The sequence below is a fragment of the Coptis chinensis genome, chromosome 1 (assembly GCF_015680905.1).
Source record: "Coptis chinensis isolate HL-2020 chromosome 1, ASM1568090v1, whole genome shotgun sequence".
In the NCBI taxonomy this organism is placed as follows: Eukaryota; Viridiplantae; Streptophyta; class Magnoliopsida; order Ranunculales; family Ranunculaceae; genus Coptis; species Coptis chinensis.
The window spans coordinates 86654075-86664506 of record NC_141456.1 but is presented as its reverse complement, the minus strand read 5'-3'; positions in this window follow the sequence as shown (position 1 = coordinate 86664506).

Sequence of the window (10432 nt, the reverse complement as noted above, 5' to 3'; positions counted from 1 at the left end):
TTCAATGTATTTGAATCAAGTTTCCGATTTCCTTTTAATTATCCAATGTGGTGTGTAATACCAACTTCAAACATGACATTAAAATAAATTATGTTTGATTTACTATGTGGGATCATAAAAAATTATCCAGTTCCCGATTTCCCATTAATTATTCTTTAAATTATACATGCATGACTCACTATGTGGGATTTTCAAAGATTATCTATGAACGGGTGATGTTATATTAATTATTCTGAAAAATATTTGCAACTATATATGCAAAACTATTATATATAAATATTATATTGATCACTCATCCAAATTTCTTATAACGTGATTGAAAACCCTACTATCTATTAAAAAAAAAGAATTCACCTTTTATAAAACCCTTCAACTTCATTTTGTTGTTTAATAATAGAAGTTTGATTGAAGTTTTGTGAGATTGCCTAATAAGACGAAGTTCATATTGAAGCTACTTAAATGGTAAGGCATTCCCAATCATACGAAAATATATAAGATAAACACTATTTTAAATGCAAAACTATACTTATCGAGACATTCCCATAACATATAACACAATTATGTTTTGAGGTTAATTCAATGTATTTGCATCTGGCCAGTTTCTGATTTTCAATTCCGTTATTTATTTTTTGAGGTTAGTTCAATGCAGTTGCATCTAGTTTTCGATTTCCCATTATTTATTATTTGAGGTTAGTTCAATGAAGTTAGTTCAATGCATTTGCGTCCAATTTCCAATTTCCAATTTCCTATTAATTGTTTTTCGAGGTCAGTTCAATGCATTTGCATCCAATTTCCGATTTCCCATTAATTATTCTTTGAGACTATTTTAATGCGTTTGTATCCAATTTTTGATTTCTAGTTTATTATTCGATAAGGTTGCATTTGCATTTAGTTTCTGATTTCCCGTTAATTATTGTTTGAGGTTAGTTCAATGAATTTAATTTGCATCAAGTTTTTGATTTTCTGTTAATTATTTATCTTGAGGTTAGTTCAATGCATTTGCATCCAGTTTATTTTTTGAGATTAGTTCAATACAGTTGTATCCGGTTTCCGATTTCCCATTAATTATTATTTAAGATTAGTTCTACGCGTTTGCATCCTATTCCCAATTTATAGTTAATTTTTCTTTGATGTTAGTTCAATGCAGTTGCATCCAGTTTCCGATTTTCCATTAATTTAATCATTGAGGGTTAGTTCAATGCATTTCCAACCAGTTTTAGATTTCCCAACAATTTTTTTTTTTATGTTAATTCGATGTATTTGCATCCAAGTTTTGATTTCCCGTTAATTATGCTTTGAGGTTAGTTTAATGCAGTTGTATCCATAGTCCGATTTTCTATTAATTACTTTTTAAGATTAGTTTAACGTTTGCATTTGCATTAAACTTTCGATTTTCCGTTAAATATTATTTGAGGATAGTTTGATGCATTTGCATTCAATTTTCGGTTTCCCGTTAATTGTTCTTTGAGTTTAGTTTCATGTAGTATTATATATATTTTAAAATATTTGTCATTATTGGTTTGCCGTTATTTTTTATTTTTTATTTATACATGTGAGCTTGCAGTAGAATGAATGCAAAATTTTCTATTATATGTTTTGTGATGTTATTTTTTGTAAAATTTAATTTTTCACTGTAATTTGTTTTGGTTTGGTATATATATATATATATATATATTATAAAATTGGAAATTACATTATAGTGTTCTATGACTAAATGTTTAAATCCCAAAGTGGATGCCGCATCAAATTGATCCAACTTTATTTGTTTAGGCCTATATAGACATATAGTGCATATAATACAATTATATTTGTTGTCGGCTTAGTTTTGGGTGTACATTGTTACTTATTTTTATAATTAGTTGACTTTTATTTTTCCTTTTTTGTCCAAGTCACATGTGTGGTTAACAAATGTAGAAAGTAAATGTTCAAGCAACTCAATTCATTTTTTCCTTCGTTATTTCATTGTCTTTTTCTAGAAACAAACTTTGTTATGTTAAACTTCACCTAAGATTAGTGTGGAAACTATTCTTCGTGGCGTAAGGGTTGTAGGAAAATCGTTTTTTGTGGAAACAATTGTTTTTAGCAATTTAGTTTTTTGTCTCCTATTTTTTCATAATTAGCTATAGTGTTTAGGAAAAGTTAGAGACTCTGTGAAAGTCTAGATGGAATTGTTTCCTTATTTATATCCTATTTTTTCGTAATTAGTAATAGAGTTTAGAAAAAACTGGATTCTCTATGAGTGCTCCAATTGTCTGATTTTTCCATATTAGTTTCCTACTTTTTAGCAATTAGCCAAAGAGTTTTACAAATATTAGAGATTCTGTGTGAAGGCTCAAAAAATAGAGCCAAGAGGGTATAACTATAATATAGAGTGATTTTTTGCTCCCAGCGGGATTTGCTCCAAGAGCTCCAAGGGAAACAGGAACCAACCACGTGTCCACTAAAAAGAGATGGACAATTATCAAATTCCTTCCTTAGAACAAACTTTATGATTTGCCCCCACTAAAAATAGAAATAAATAAAAAGAAAAAGAATTAAAAAATCTCATTGTAAAATATATAGGAGTTCTTCCCATCATTAGCTAAAGATTTTTTTTTTTTTTTCTTTTTTAGTTTGAAAGAAGTGTCACTAGTTCAACACTTCAAGTTTTTTATTCCTTTTTTTTCCAACAATTAAGACCAAAAACTAGATTCTGTAACTGGTTAAGTTTTTTTCTTTTATTTTTTTAAGGTTGGGGGTAAATCAGGAAGCATATATTAAGGTGGAAATTTGATAACTGTTGACCTTTTCAATGGACACTTGGTTGGTTCTTGTTTCCCTTCGAGCTCTTGGAGCAAATCCTGCTGGGAGCAAAATATCACTCTATAATATATATCTAAGGTAAGCGTCGTCTCCTATCTAAAACCATCGATACGTACATCTAGAAGATGTGTTTGGAATTTACTCAAAAGTAGTAAAAAATAGAAAATACAGTTTCTTCCTCCTCATTTTCATTTTCCAAGTTTCTCTGAGATTTAAATGGCGAAAACCCTAGGATTTTGATTCGCTTATTTTATCTCTACTCAATTCTTCATCTTCTCTCCCAAACTCCCAATCTCTTTCTCTCTGAACTGCGTTGAAGAGCTTCGATTGGTACCTTCTGGTAAGTGTTCTTCTTTCCATGGTTGTTTTCTTTCAATCAATTTGGTCAATTCATATATTTGTTCAAGTAATCGAGTTTAAATATTATTTAGAACGAAGAATCGCATGATATATCCTAATTATAACCTTTAGTTTGGATTGAATTTATTTGTCTCATTTTCAGAATTGCAAATCAAATTTTGTGATTGAATGGAACTCAATGAAATCAAATTTTCAAGTTTTTATATAAGACCTAGAAAAATTAATACACATACTAAGTTGAAGCTCATAGTAGAATATCAATTATCGAATATTCAAAAGAAAAAGCTTGTAGCCTGGTAAAACAGGTTTAATATCTTGTTATTATATGTAATTTGAGTTTAATGTTGTTGAAAATTTGAATGTATGATTTGATATGTTGTTAGATAGTGATGGCATCAGGGTATGATGAAACATGCGTTTGATTGGACAATTATAGCATTGAATGCTCATTTTGATGGAGCTGTTGTTTTTGGTGTGCATATTGGCGGAACATTTTTTTTTCACCTTTGTTTGCTTTTTGTATCACTAGCTGCGTTTTTTGGTTTGGAAATTGACGTTATTTTTGTGTTTGTGTATGAAGGGCATTATGTCGCGGAAGGTCTTCTAGTGGTTGTAATTATTTTTCTACTTTTACAAAAAAGTTATAAGCCACCTAAGAAGCTATTCATACAGAAGGTTGGTAATTATGATTCTTTTTTATTGGAGTTATACAATATTTTATTGCCCAACTGGTTATACCATCTTTGTGGTAGTTAAATCCCGATATAATTATTTTAAGAGAACAATTGAATTTAATCAGTCTCTATTGTCTTTTTTCTCCCTCTTTTCTATAATATATATATTTTTATAGAAAGTATAGTGATAATGATGGTACGGTGCTGGTCTCGGTGTTAGTGGTCTATGTGAATAATACAGCACTCGAGACAAATAGTAAGAATTGTAGGGACGATAAGCCACCAAGAACTTGACCAGGATTAACAACCTTTGTGCAAGAGTAAATGTCCTTGTTTTTATATTATTATTAGGTTCCATTTAATTCTTCTTCCTCTTTGAGGTCTCTTTGTACATCTCATGATAATATTATTTTTTGTTAGGTGCTAGATGAGGCAGACACTATGTTAATTTATTATGTTTTAAGTTTACATTTGGAATGTGAGTAGTATTCATCTAGAGATGCTAGCATAAGTCAATCCACTTGCATCCACCTTTCAATTCTTGGTTCACCATCTAGAGGAGGCACAAATTAAGTGTATTACATGTTCAGACTTCAGACATTGTTTGTCCATTGTGTGGTATCTAAGTGAAAATTTTCTTTATTTTCTTTAGCAGATGGCAGACCTTTAGAGCGCAGAGGTATACTTAAATTATTTATTGTATGTTTTTTTCTTTGAATCGCTATTTACTAATGATTTGTGTTATATATAGAGTCCAACCTGAAAAAGGTTAATTAAGAGGACAAATCTCCGGTCGTGTTGTGCTTAGAGATATCAATGAAGGAATGACAAAGGTAAAAAAGTTATGTTTGGTCTTTTTTAGAATTTTTATGTATTGGGAAGGTTTGGTTGTTAGAAGTGTCAAAGGTCAAGGACTTAGAACCAAAGTCTTTGAAAGTTAAAGTCCTCAATTGAGGAAGACTAGAGATAAATGTCCTCGACTCAAAAGATTGCTTTCTCTAAAACCTATCTTGATCAAGAAGAACTCAAAAAGCAAAAGCATAAAGTAAAGGGTGAAGTGTCTCAAATGTAATGGAGAAGGGCAAATCAGTCATTTGTATAAAGTAGGGGTATAAGAACTAAAAGTTAGGGAGAGCGAATGCACCTAGAGTTAATCTAGTGTCATGTAGGATTTAATTTCTAGTTTTTTTTTAATTCAGGTCATTTTACTTTATTGTTCATCATTTCAATCTTGTTATTTGCTTTGTTATTCAATCAATCAATCTTCTTTCTTGTTGTTATTTTTTTCAATCAATCATTTCCTTTCATTGCTTACAAGCTTGTGTTATTTCAATCATTAAAACAACTTAAGTTTTCAATGCTCTTCATAACTAGTTAAACAATACAAGTCCTAAACTAAGATTCTACCTTCCTTTCTTCTAAAAACCTCACAATCATTCAAACTCTAAACAATCTATGGTGGACCACATCAATAACTTTGAAATACCCAACACTAAACTACTTCAGGTGCCTTACATATAAATGATTTTTTTTTTTTCACTAACAAAATATATAAATGATTTGAATCGTGCTTTCGGTTGGGAGGAGAGATTACATATGCTTTGTTATGTATAAAGAGTAGCCCAGTCCATGTTTTAGTACGTGCCAAGGCTAAAAGGTTTAATAGTGTAATTACATTTTTGTTTTCACTCTTTAAAAAAACTAAAAATTTCAAAGTAACACCTACAGTCAAGTTTTCAAATTAGAAAGAACACTCCATAGTAAAATTATTAAAGAAAAAATAAGCATAAGAAAGAGGCAGAATTAACACCTGAATCATTGTAGCACTCTAAATACAAAGTTAATTCTTGTAGGGTAACCTCATAGGTTAGTTGTAAGCAATAAGGTTATGTTAAAGATTGCATAAATCCAGCTAGTGTAATTTTATTCCTTTTCTTCTTCAATAAAACGAAAAGGAAAATACATGCGCCACCTTTCAATTACAAACAACACAATTAAAATACTTTAGATTACCTAAATGAAACATTTTTAATCCCAAAATGAAACTACAATAATAGCAATTGAGTCATTCTATCTTTAAAACACAAATTGAACACCTATTGCTCGAAATGTCTTTTCCATAAACTAATCCATATCCATGTAGTTGTTGCATCACCAAAAACGTTCCCTTCTCTTCCATCTAGCTCATTAAAGCATATGCTTTGTCCATTGTTGATGTCAATACATTGCTCTCAGCATCATAATTTTAACTTACCTTATTACTAAAGTTACAATGTTAGTGTGTTTGATTTGTCTAAGAAATTCTAGATTTATTAAAGTTGAAGGATCTAATCCTTCTTACCTTACCATATATGCAAAAAGCCAAAAATACTTCAAAAGAGTGATCAAGCCCCATTCTCATGAAAAAGAATCTATTTATTATGGTGTACGCTGAGTGCTTTTTCCCTTTCCAAATCATACATGAATGAGGCTCAAACAATTTGACTCTAATAACATGCCATAAAATCATGTGTAGCAAAGACATGCTAAACTCCTCACAAAATAGGATTAAAAGAGCTAATAAGCGCATGTGCAATGCAATCTTGCAAAACTAACATTTTAAGAAAAAAAAAAAAAAAAAAAAAAAAAAAAAAATCCAAATGGAATAACAACTAATATCTCTATTCAGAGAAACATGTATGAAAACCTTGTACAAAAACTATAAAAATTATCAACAGGAGTAAAATCAGGTCAGCTAACACCTGATAAACGTCTTTCTACCAAGAACCAACCACATCCATTAACTAAAACTATTGACATTACCATTAGATATTAATGACAGCAGAAGTCTTTCCTAACCATAAGACTTCATTGAACACCAAGAGTTCCATCCACATCCAACAGGTTCAGGCCAGCACCCTAAAAGCCCAATTGTCTCGTCTCTCAGGTTCGTCTTTTCCTTTGGGGTGAAACAGTTTGCTGCGGTGTCTTTCACCCTCTGCCATGCTAACTCAAGCAAGCTCTCGATCTCTAGAGAAGTTGCAGTTGCAACCTACAGAAAATAACACAAACAATCAACCCAAGCAAGACCACAATAGTAGCAAAACCAAGGGGAGAAGAAACAACATTATGAATATAGAATGGGCACTCAGCCAAAGTACCTTGATCATACTCACCCAATCGATCGACATTGTGACTCCTGAAAGTAGGTTTGATATACTTGACTTTCAGAGATTGTGGGAGATGCAAACACCACTGTGAAGCTTTACATAGCAACAAAGTTAAAGAGGTACAATCATGGTCCTCTTCAAAGGGAAGAAATTTGCCAATCCCAAGAACGAAACAAAGTATCTATTGGAAAATAATTTAAACATGATTAGTTCACATTAAATAATTGGTATAATTTTCAAATTATCGATTAGTTGTTGTTGACATTGACGTTACACACAATTGGAAGAGGTAGGAGCTCAGCCATTTGTTCCAATGGTTTATTAGTACATAAACTAATAATCTACTTAACTTTTAATATTTGGATTAAAGAAGTAATATTCATTAGTCCAGTGCTCACCGGTGGCTAGCTTGAACCTTTTTTGCAATGAATTGTATATTATTTGATTAAAAATGATGAGAGAAAGATCATTTTTTCTATGGTTCTTAGTTGATTATCCAATTCGTCTTCGTATGTGGTAAGTAGGTTTGCATCACAAGTTTTTAGGTTTGCTCTTTCTTCTTTTTCATGTGTAGCTTGTCCTAGACTCCTAGTCCTTAGTGTTCGGTTTCCATTATTCTTATTATCAAATGTCAAGTCCCTCCCCATCCTTCTTTTCTCTTTTTTTAAAGGATTTTTTGTCCTACACAAAGAAACCAAAATATTGTGAACTTATATATGTATGGATCCTATATGAGTCTAAGTCCTAAAAGTTCTCCATTTTGATGATACTCGCTTTTTAGATGATCCTTCTAGAAGAGTGGAATTTAAAAAAATCCTTCTAGTTACTTCATTCTTTATTTCTACTTGCGTGCGAATCCTGACCTTCTCTTTTGTAACAGTGAACTGCAAGGCATGGATGGGAAGCACTTAGTTGAAGTTCAAAGATACATGGTTTGAACATCTACCAATTAAATTGGAAAGGTACAAACCTACACAATTTTCATTAACTTCACCTTAATACTTGTACGAACCACATTCTTATTATGACTATTTAGTACCACGAACTTTCGCTTTTTTTCCTAAATAGTACCCGAACTTTGTTTCTCGCCTATTCGTACCACGAAGTTTCAATTTAGTACCTCAGTTAATTTTCCATCCAATTTCGTCCAATTTCACTAACGACGTTAGCACTATTCACACAGCACTGTTCACTATTCATGTGAACAATGTTTTTTCAAAAATCAAAATGAAAAAAAAAAAAAAAAAAAAAAAAAAAAAACAAAAAAAAACAAAAAAAAACACTATTCACATAAACAGTGTTTTTACTATTCACATGAACAATTTTTTTTGTTAGAATCTTAAAAATAAATTATTTAATGAAAAATAATAAAAAAACACTATTCACGTGAACAGTGTTTGTACTATTCACGTGAACCATTTTTTTTTTGTAATAATCTTTAATCAATCTTAAAAAAAACTGTTCATATGAATAGTACTAACGTGAATAGTGGTGTGTGAATAGTGCTAACGCCGTTAGTAAAATTGGACGGAAAATTAACTAAGGTACTAAATTGAAACAAATTGAAACTTCGTGGTACGGATAGGCGAGAAACAAAGTTCGGGTACAATTTAAGAAAAAAGCTTAAAAGTTAAGGGTACTAAATAGTCATCAACTCATAACCATAAGATACATAGGTAAAAGTTATAGATTTTACAGTTATTTACGTATTTGAGTCGTCATTGGGTAGATGTGTTGATATGGTCCTTCTACCATGTCCAAAGTGGTTGACCTGCATGATCTTGTGCAATATGGTTTTGTCAAACTCATTTTCTCCATTCAAGGCACAAAAGTTGTGTCAGCAGGACAATCAAATATTCATAAATTACTGAAACAAAAATATAAGATTTATTTATCAATGTAGATTAGTGGTTACTACTCTGCATAACAAAATATAATAATGTAAAGTTAGAGTAAAAGGTCTAAATACTAGCACTCGCTACGCAACAAAAATTGGTTTGCGCCCCACCTTCTCAAGCAACTTTGCAATTGAGATTACCTGGTTACCGGTTTTAATTTAACCAAGCCATGTGAACAAAATTAAACTTCAATTGACGGAAATTAATTCTTAAATTACAAACTGCAAATCCAAACAAAGTCGAGCATGAAGCCAAACAAAATTGTGAATTACCAAACTCTATGTTGCATTAGTAAATAATAGGATATATATTCAAATGAAGGGAAAAACTTAATATACAATTGTTAATTCATCAGCACTCTAAAGATTTGAACATTAACAAAATATGATATATTAACCCCCAAAAAAATACGTAAAATGTATGGTTGGTCAAACCTCCCTCAATTGTCTTGGAAGTCACATTCAAACGTACTAATGTTAAACCAGCATGACCTTCTCCTTTAACACTCCAAACCTGATGGTAAACACAAATCAAAATAACAAATTTTTATGATGAAAATAAATAATTAAACCTTCTCCCTAGATGAGGACATGGACTGAGTTGCATACTACTTGTAGTGTGAACCGAGTGTATGGAAGCATATATACTTTTCGCATAGGGAACTCATATTTATTGTATGACAATCCCAAAACTTAATTTTCGGATTGATTGTCCATTCAAGGCAAGTATCCCTTAAAAAATTCCCCGAGTGTTTCTATATTTGATTTTTGAAGGTATTTTCGATTAAAAACACTAAAAGTAGAATAAGTTTTTATTTTGAAAAAGAGTTTGGAGAAGAACTTTTTAGTTTGGAAAAGAATATGGAGAAGAACATTTTAGTTTTGAACAGGTAAGTGTTAATGGCAAGCAATGCAAATAGTCAAATAATATACAATTTCAATGCCAAAAACTTGACAACAATTTCCTCATAATACAGTCGTTAGAGAGGATCGTACCTAGGAATTAAGAAATGTGCAATGGAAATGTAACCATCTACATCTTTGTGAACAAAATACTACATATAACCATATAGATGTATAGGTTAGAGTCCAAAACAAAATGAAAATTGAAGTAGAATGAAAAGAAAAACCTTCCAAGATTGCCGACTTAGTAGTTATGTTGGTCGACAAGAGATTAACATCTTTAGAAGTCTTTGATATGCAGCATGATCCACTGGGTGCAAAAAAATAAAATAAAATGTGCATAACAAAATTAGGTGAGTTCAAAGGACTTTAATGGTAGAATGCTGTTGAAGGACCTGGTTCCTACATGCATTTGCACAATAGAAACTTTTCTCTAAATAACCCTAAGAAAGAAATCAAAGAAATAATTACATCGTCTAATGGTGCGTAGTTAACTATGTCATTATTCAGCTTTCTCAAATACAAAAAAATGTGGCTTTTAATCTTTATGCAATACCTGCTTGTCTGACTTAAATTTTTAGGTGGACGTCTAAAACCATATAAAATTAATTAGTACTTTGAATGCAGCTTCTCATACAGTGTGCAAA